Below are 9,935 nucleotides of genomic sequence, written 5' to 3'. Positions count from 1 at the left end.
AATCAGGGCGATCAAAAAAGAAGCAAAGAGAAGATGAGAAGGTACAATAATTGATAATACAAATATGAATTTCAAGAACTTGGAAAAGCAATTTCTGCTGGGAAAGTCCTAGCTTTGTATCAAAAGTCAATGGTGACTGAACAATTAAAAAACAACACTGCATACACATTGAGAAGCATGCTCACTTCAAAATGAAGGATGAAGTAGATGAAGGACAAACAGGAATTAACCCTGAGTATTTTAAAGGCAAACTCCTGTTTATTAATCAAGATGTGCAAATAAATTCTGACTACTTTGCAGGACCTTTTATTATGGCTGATGTATCTTAAAATGGCAAAGTTCAAACATTTTTGCTGTCTTCCTTTTCTACATTCCCATGTATGTCATATGCAAATACATCTCAGATGTTCTAAAAGATATTCTTGGGTAATATTGGTTGGCAGCCTCTTAAGGAAAAAGTAACATCTGTCAGCCCCATAATTATTAGTATCAGCAAAGCTTGGAGATTTATACTCAAAGCAAAATAAATCACAGAAAACCTACTACTAATACATTTATATAACCAAGTTATGGGGTTTTGTTGTTACCACCAAGACAGTGGTAACTTTCCCTTCTGGTTTTTACACAAAAAATGTAAGTAGGTAATTTTGGATTTAAGATAACCAGATGTCTAGGGCAGAAAGGAGTTTGCCCCTTGTTGGTATTAAAGGGGTGGCTTGATATTTGTTTTGAAGTTGGTTAGGGCAGCCAGGAAAAGAAAGTGAGAACCATGGGGTCCACGTCTTACAATTAAGCAAACGTTTGAACAAGTTTTGAAATCAAGTGATAACAATTTTGTTGACAAGGACTGAATGTGCTATGCTGTGTGCCAATATTGCTGAAGTTTAGGCAGATGGTGGAAAAGTCAAATCCTCTGCCTGTAAACTCTTTTGAAAATTGATAGTTCAGGTGTGAAAAGCCATGAGTGATAAAGACACGGCTCAGTGCTGTTAGAAAGGTTCTGGGTGGGCATGTTTCAAGATTCCTACACTATAAAATCTTTTGGCATAGACCAACACTTTTTCTTATAACACTGCAGAAACACTCAATATTATGCAACCTGAGATACAGATACACTGATTTCTTGTTTTAACTAATTAGTTAAAATTATAATTTCAGCAAGGACAGAAATCTATCCTGACTCTTATTCCAGACAAAAGAGCATGATGTGCTCTCAATAATAACACAATTGTCTTTGATTCAGGAGTCAGCTACTGTTAAATACTCTTAACATATCCTATGAAAACATTATAAATGAAGTTTATAACCAATGGCAGCCTGCCATAATTATTGCATCATAAAGTTATGTGATAGTTGGGGCAGATTTCAGGGACTGTTAGTCTCCTGGAGTCAGGTCATGACCACACATACCCTTATGTACGTAGGACAACATATCCTTCCCTGCAACTTTCCAGAACTTTTTGATCTCGTCTCAACTTTGTTAACGTAACACAACATAACATAGGTATCATCTAAATGGATACAGTGATGCTTGGTTCTTCAGGGGAAATCTGATATTAAACCCTATGTTCATTTCACTGATCTGATAACTGTTACTAGAATGTACCTTTTGTGTATTTGTTCGAGGGATCACGCAAGAGCCATGGATTCAGAAAGTTGGTGTTTATTAAGATGTTAGCGATTCAAAGAACAGAACGAACGCCAAAGGTATTTATAGGAAATGTAACAATACAAAAACCAATCAGGGGCCGGGTACTGCACAGCAACTGCTGGTGCAGTACCTCGGCCAATCAGGGCAGATTAGGTATGTCATGGAGGCTAGCAACAGCCTCCAATGACTCCTGACCAAACAGGGCCCAGCAAAGTGGTTGCTGGCCCTTTCTCATGTATCCAAATACACAACACCCCTTCCCCCCAGATCTGTTGATGGGGGGGGGGGTGGACCCACAAATCATAACTAGCAACTTTGAAACTTCAAGAACATTGTAAAATTTCCATTTGCATTTTCCCCAGGTTAAGTGCCCATTTTTATTAATTCATTCAAGCAGTTTCCCCATTTTTATTAATTAATATCACACATCAGTTCCTTGAATGTACAACTACATGTGTGTGTGTGGTTCACTTAATACATGTGTGTGTGTGATTCACTTAAGAAGCAATTCTGCTCTGACATTAGAAGAAACCGCAATTATTCACATTTCTATTCACATTTCTATTTCTCCTTCCCTCCATTTAATTTATTCGCATTTGCATTTCTCCTTCCCTCCAGTAATTTATGCACATAGGAGCATCCTGGGATTTAATTTATTCACATTTCTATTTCTCCTTCCTTCCAGTTAATTTATTCACATAGGAGCATCCTGGGATTTAATTTATACACATTTCTATTTCTCCTTCCCTCCAGCTCATTTATTCGTATTTGCATTTCTCCTCCCTCCAGTAATTTATTCCCATTACGTTACGTTTCTCCTTCCCTCCAGCTAAGTACACTTTATTCTTTATTCGCTCACTTTACCCAAGTTCTCAATTCACATTCCTCCCCTTTCCCTCCAGTTGCATTACACACATTTTTATTTATTTAAAATTCCCCCCTTTTTTAAGTCCTGGCATGCAGAACGGGCCTGGAGGCGGCTGGCGGCCCGCTGATAGCCTTCCAGAAGGTGTGGATTGGCCGGGCAGCATGGAGATCGTTGAGGCAGGCAGGAGGGATTTCAGGCCCCTGAAGGCAGCTAAGACAGCTGAGGCAAGACAGCGCGGAGGTCTTGGAGGCTAGGAGGAGCGTTGAAAGAGGCTCCTTGGCTTCCCGCTGGGAAGCAGGCTCACGGGGAGGCAGGGAGGGGCGGCTTTCCCTCCAGGCAGAGAACGGAGCTAGCAGGCAGGACAGGAGGGAATGACAGCTTCCCTCCCAGCATCGGGAGGCTTTGGCCGGAGGAGAGGCACAGCGGCAAGGCTCGGGGAGGCCGTGGAGGCATCGGGGCCCTTCTGGGAGGGCGCGGAGGCCGTGGGAGGCCGTAGAGGCGACGGAAGGCCGTGGAGGCGTCAGGAGGCCGAAGAGGCAGGCGCGGAGACATTGGGGCCCTTCTGGGAGGCGGAGAGACGACGGGAGGCCGTGGAGGCGGGCGCGGAGACATTGGGGCCCTTCTGGGAGGCGGAGAGACGACGGGAGGCCGTGGAGGCGGGCGCGGAGACATTGGGGCCCTTCTGGGAGGCGGAGAGACGACGGGAGGCCGTGGAGGCGGGCGCGGAGGCCGAGGAGGCAGGCTAGGAGGCTGCGGAGACATCGGGGCCCTTCTGGGAGGGCGGAGAGGCCGTAGGAGGCCGTAGAGGCGACGGGAGGCCGTAGAGGCGACGGACGGCCGAGGAGGCTGGCGAGGAGGCCGCGGAGACATCGGGGCCCTTCTGGGAGGGCGGAGAGACGACGGAAGGCCGAGGAAGGAAGGCAGGAGACGGATGTCAGTCCTCCTTCTTTCTCTCTCTCTCTCTCCGGGTCAAGCAGTTCTTTTTGTATGCAACGAGGCTTTAATGGTTGGCTGGCAGGCAGCTTCCGCAGCCAGGCTAAGATTCTGGATCGCGACGCGGCTTGGGCGATCAGAAAAGCTGGCTTGCTCCGTGAGGTGCACGGGCAGCCCCACGACCTCGGGCCCAGACAGTTCCAGCTGGCTTTCGCAGATGGAAGCCTCTCGAGTGCTGGTAACTGCTTCAGCTGGGCGCATGCTGGCCGTGGGGGGCAGCCCCACGACCTCGGGCCCAGACAGTTCCAGCTGGCTTTCGCAGATTGAAGCCTCTCGAGTGCTGGTAACTGCTTCAGCTGGGCGCATGCTGGCCGTGGGGTCCGGCGGTCCTTCACGAGCCCTTCCAGGTAGCCTCTGGTGTTGCGCTGCGACTGCTCTCTCCTCATTCCAGGCCCTGCGGAATCGCCGGATCCCACCCTCGTCGCCAGTTTTGTGTATTTGTTCGAGGGATCACGCAAGAGCCATGGATTCAGAAAGTTGGTGTTTATTAAGATGTTAGCGATTCAAAGAACAGAACGAACGCCAAAGGTATTTATAGGAAATGTAACAATACAAAAACCAATCAGGGGCCGGGTACTGCACAGCAACTGCTGGTGCAGTACCTCGGCCAATCAGGGCAGATTAGGTATGTCATGGAGGCTAGCAACAGCCTCCAATGACTCCTGACCAAACAGGGCCCAGCAAAGTGGTTGCTGGCCCTTTCTCATGTATCCAAATACACAACAGTACCTATCTTGATTGGATGTCTGAACTCTCAATACATTTTGCAATAGTCAATATTAACATTACAGGACAGAAAAAGTGCCCATAGTTAATTTAGGACATAATATATCTAAACTGCTTTGTTAACTGAACTTACCCTTGGATTGATGCCAATGGACTAACCTTTCTAATTTGATAAAGGATTTTTCCTGAACCTTAATGCATTGGCAATGACAGGAGATTGGAAAGAAAAAGACTTAACTCGGCTGCAGGGACCATAGGATGCTTAATGTGGAATAAACAAAAAGGTCAATCACTATATAGCTTATTTTTAAAAAGTTGTACTAAGAAAATCAGTTACCCCAGGCACTGAAGAGATAGCATATACTTCAAATACCTAAAACTCTTCTTGGGTGTTCTGATAAGAAACTCTATTGGTGACATCATAATGCAGAATTAGGGAAGGATTGTTGAGAATGAGAACATAATAGGGAACTAACAGATGGTATCTCAAAACTCTGCAAATGATTGTTTTATCTTTCCTAAAACACTTTTCAGTCAACACTGTAAGCCAAAGATAAAGTTATGTCTCTGAGTATGTGATATCCTGTAACCTTAACAGTAATTATTTTATTATCAGCAAAATTTGTAACTGATGCATACTGCTTTAAAGAGGACATGCTAGATTGCTTCCCCATGTTATAATTGGTTTCCCAGGCCAGGGTAGTTTGGAATTCCATGCGCATGTGTGTCTTGGGACGTCAGTTTCTAATAGTGTTGAAATATTTCTAAGTAGAGAATCACCAGAATTCACAGAGTTTAGAAAAAGCTGACTGACAAGCAGAGGTGGTATTCTGCCATTTGCACTGATTTAGGCGAACTGGTAGTGGCGACGGCACAAGACTCTGCCTGCCCACCCAGACATCATTATTGACCTTCTGGGCATGTGCATAAATTTCTATGCGTGCCCAGACATGCTGCATGTGAGCATGAGGCACATGCTCCTGCTACCGAATCGGTATTGAAGAGAGAATACCAGTGACGTGCAGTCAGGGGAGGCAGGACCTCACCACTATCATCATGAACAGAAAAAAAATATATAAAAGGAAAAAGGCTGAGGTAGTTGCTGCCAGAGTCACAGTGGATGACTCTGCTTAGAGCTTAACTGTTTAAAAAAGCCTCTTAAAAAGTGCCCTCTACAGGAGGAGGCGGGAGAACCACGTGCCTCATTTAGTCTATCTTTATGATCACTCGAGCAGAGTTAAGCAAGGGTTAAAAGCCCCAAAATTCCTTATGTAGATGAGGCATGTGGTTCTCTTGCCTCCTCCTGTTGAGGGCTTTTTTAGAGACTTTTTTAAACAGTTAAGCAGAGTCATCCATTGGGGACTCTGGCAGCAGCTAACCCAGCCTGACCTCAGCAGCTCTTGCACTTTTCCTTTTACATTTTTACATTTTCATCATGGCAGACAAGAACAGAGTTGAAATCCTATGTGATTGTGAAACAGCTGGAAAAGGTATGTGGGTTGGAGGGAGGGGGAGGAATTCAAAATTAATGTAATTTGTAAGTAATTGTAAGTAATTTGTGTGTGTGTGTGTATGTGTGTTTTACCCGCCTCTGCTGGTGCATGAGCTGGCACTTTTTTTTATGTCGGACATAGCAGCAGGGCTTTTGGACATAGCGGCAGGGCTTTTGGATGCCCTGGTGCTATGTCCGACAGAGGCAGGACGCCTCTATGTCGGACATAGCGGCAGGGCGGCTTTTGCCTCTAGCGCAGGGCGGCTTTTGCCCACTTTCAAGAAAGCTTTCTTGAAAGCAAGCAAAAGCCGCCCCGCTGCTGTCTGACATAGAGGCGAGATGCCTCTATGTCAGGCATAGCGGCAGGGCGGCTTTTGCCTCTAGCACCGGGGTGGCAGGGTGGCTTTTGCCTGCTTTCAAGAAAGCTTTCTTGAAAGCAAGCAAAAGCTGCCCTGCCATTATGTCCGACATAGAGGTGTCTCTATGTCGGACATAGCACTGGGGCGGCAGGGCAGCTTTTGCCCACTTGCCTCAGCACCGTAAACTTCACCACATGTCACTGGAGGATACCATTACTGCTGGCAAGGTATACCTTGAACCTTCAATTCTATAACAAGGGAGCATCAGCACATCTTTAAAATACATAATTAATGTTGGAAGTGCAATCAGATACCAGTTCCATACTATCATATGTGGTGGATCTGTGGTGAGTCCTTCCTTCTTATTAGGTGGCCAAAGTACAGGTAAAACTCAAAAAATTAGAATATCATGCAAAAGTTCATTTATTTCAGTAATGCAACTTAAAAGGTGAAACTAGGTTTAGGTTTATTAGTTTTATGAACTAATATATGAGATACACTCATTACATGCAAAGCAAGATATTTCAAGCCATGATTTGTCATAATTGTGATGATTATGGTTTACAGCTCATGAAAACCCCAAATCCACAATCTCAGAAAATTAGAATATTGTGAAAAGGTGCAATATTCTAGGCTGTGTCCCACTCTAATTAGCTAATTAAGCCATAAAACCTGCAAAGGGTTCCTGAGCCTTTAAATGGTCTCTCTGTCTGGTTCAGTAGGAATCACAATCATGGGAAAGACTGCTGACCTGACAGTTGTGCAAAAAACCATCATTGACACTCCATAAGGAGGTAAAGCCTCAAAAAGTAATTGCAAAAGAAGTTGGATGTTCCCAAAGTGCTGTATCAAAGCACATTAATAGAAAGTTATGTGAAAGGGAAAAGTGTGGAAGAAAAAGGTGCACAAGCAACAGGGGTGACTGCAGCCTGGAGAGGATTGTCAGGAAAAGGCCATTCAAATGTGTTGGGGATTTTCACAAGGAGTGGACTGAGACTGGAGTCCGTGCATCAAGAGTCACCGCACACAGATGGATCCTGGACATGGGCTTCAAATGTCATATTCCTCTTGTCAAGCCGCTCCTAAACAACAAACAACGTCAAAAGCATCTTACCTGGATTAAAGAAACAGACTGGTCTGTTGCTCAGTGGTCCAAAGTCCTCTTTTCTGATGAGAGCAACTTTTGCACCTCATTTGGAAACCAAGGACCTGAGTATGGAGGAAGAATGGAGAGGCACACACTGCAAGATGCTTGAAGCCAGTGTGAAGTTTCCACAGTCTGTGTTGATTTGGGGAGTCATGTCATCTGCTGGTGTTGGTCCACTGTGCTTCATTAAGTCCAGGGTCAACGCAGCCATCTACCAGGAGGTTTTGGAGCACTTCATGCTTCCTTCCACAGATGAGGTTTATGGGGATGTTGATTTCATTTTCCAGCAGGACCTGGCACCTGCCCACACTGCCAAAAACATCAAAACCTTGTTCAATGACTGTGGGATTATTGTGCTTGATTGGCCAGCAAACTCACCTGACCTGAACCCCATAGAGAATCTATGGGGCATTGCCAAGAGAAAGATGAGAGACATGAGACCAAACAATGCAGAAGAGCTGAAGGCCGCTATTGAAGCATCCTGGTCTTCCATAACACCTCAGCAGTGCCACAGGCTGATAGCTTCCATGCCACGCTGAATTGAGGCAGTAATTGCTGCAAAAGGGGCCCAAACCAAGTACTAAGTACATATGCATGCTTATACTTTTCAGAGGTCTGATATTGTTCTATGTCCAATCCTTGTTTTATTGATTGCATGTAATATTCTAATTTTCTGAGATTGTGGATTTGGGGTTTTCATGAGCTGTAAGCCATAATCATTACAATTATGACAAATCACGGCTTGAACTATCTTGCTTTGCATGTAATGAGTCTATCTCATATATTAATTTCACCTTTTAGGTTGCATTACTGAAACAAATGAACCTTTGCACGATATTCTAATTTTTCGATTTTCACCTGTATTTGAGTTTCATCTTCAAATAGTGAAGATGAAACTGGCCTTCTAAAGAGCAGGCAGGGTTGATCTCCTCTAGGACTGTCCAGTTTGATCACCTTGCAGTCCAAGGGACTTGCATCACTGGAGAAAGAACCTAATGCTGGGAAAGATTGAGGGCAAAAGGAGAAGGGGATGACAGAGTATGAGGTGGCTGGATGGAGTCACTGAAGCAGTAGGTGAGAGCTTAAATGGACTCTAGAGGATGGTAGAGGACTGGAAGGCCTGGACTAATATTGTCGATGGGGTCACGATGGGTTGGACATGACTTCGTAACTAACAATAAATATATAGCTTCGGCTTGAATGTACTGATAATGTTAGCTTTTGGAACTTTTCAAAACATTTGAACAGTCATGATTCCTAAATGGAGAATAGCCCACTCATTGGTAAAGTTGTCTAAATGGATGTCTACCTTTTCTCACAGCGAGGGTTTTGATAAGCCAATCACATTCACTTTATTGAATGTATCTCCAGTTAGCAAAACTTTATGATCAAAACTTAAATATATTCAGAAAATAGTATAAACTATTCTGGGAGGACAAAATAACAATGATGGAGAAGGAATTTGGTACATAATAAAAGAAAGAAGAATCTAATCTGATGGAAATGTTAGAAGTGAACATTTATACAATTAGGAAAGGCTGGAGGACTAATAATAAAATTATTAATAATCAATTACTGCATCAATATTCTATTTTTCCTTTCCAAACTAATGTCAGAATACCTAGTCTCTTTCTCTTCTCTAATTGTATCAACAATTATATAAAATGTCACACAGGGCTTTTCCCCAGTTGAACTCACATTAATCTATCTGTGACTTTTTTTGTCATGTTCCCCATGATGTGGTTTCACTGGTTCCCAATCTCTGGTATAGAGTCGAGGTGGCGTGGTAGTTGGAGTGCAGTACTGCAGGCTACTTCAGCTGACTGCTAGCTGCAATTCAGCAGTTCAAATCTCACCAGCTCAAGGTTGACTCCTCCTTCCGAGGTGGGAAAAATGAGGACCCAGATTGTTGGGGTCAATATGCTGACTCTGTAAACCACTTAGAGAGGGCTGTAAAAACACTATAAAGCAGTATATAAGTCTAAGTGCTATTGCTATCAGCATATTTTGTTATGATGTCAAATTGACTACATATCTGGTGACATGATCACACAAAATCCACCATTATGAATTGACTCCTCTACATTAGAAGCAAGTAGGTATGTTGTGCACAATTACATTATCAGGCATATTTCTATTTGTTCCCTCTTGCCATCTCCTAGAAGTGTCCATGTCATAAGCACTTGAGTAGGGGCCTGACTCAACTTCTTCTGTTTCCTTGTTAAAGTAGTTTTTCCATTTACTTCAACACTATCCACAGGGAAATATCAAAGTAGTATAAAATCTTACTGGCTTTTTCAGGAAAGCCCATAGACTGCAGTGATCTGAAACAGAGACAACACATAGGACAATAGGGATAAAAATATTCATATTGTAAGTTTTCTCCCAATTCATGCATGGATGTCTAGTATGTCAACTTAGTACCAGGAAAAATCCCTTTCAGACAGATTTGATAACGTTGAATGAATGGTCAAAGATTTTGTCCAATTTCCATTCTATATTTAATTTTCTTGCCACAATAGTGCACTAAATGAAAACTAAGTAATATTTATGTTATGAAAGACCAGCTGGTCAGGTTCAACCAATCTACTAACAGAACTCACATTTGTGGCTTAAAGATGGTACAAAACACAATATTATCAAGAAATTGAAATCAGTTCTCTTCCCATTTGTTTGGGATTAAGTCCTTGGATTTCTTC

The sequence above is a fragment of the Thamnophis sirtalis genome, unplaced genomic scaffold (assembly GCF_051295495.1).
Source record: "Thamnophis sirtalis isolate CommonGarterSnake01/CBP01778 unplaced genomic scaffold, rThaSir2_p1.2 scaffold_4, whole genome shotgun sequence".
Lineage (NCBI taxonomy): Eukaryota > Metazoa > Chordata > Lepidosauria > Squamata > Natricidae > Thamnophis > Thamnophis sirtalis.
The sequence above is the reverse complement of the archived record's forward strand: the minus strand, read 5'-3'. Positions refer to the sequence as shown.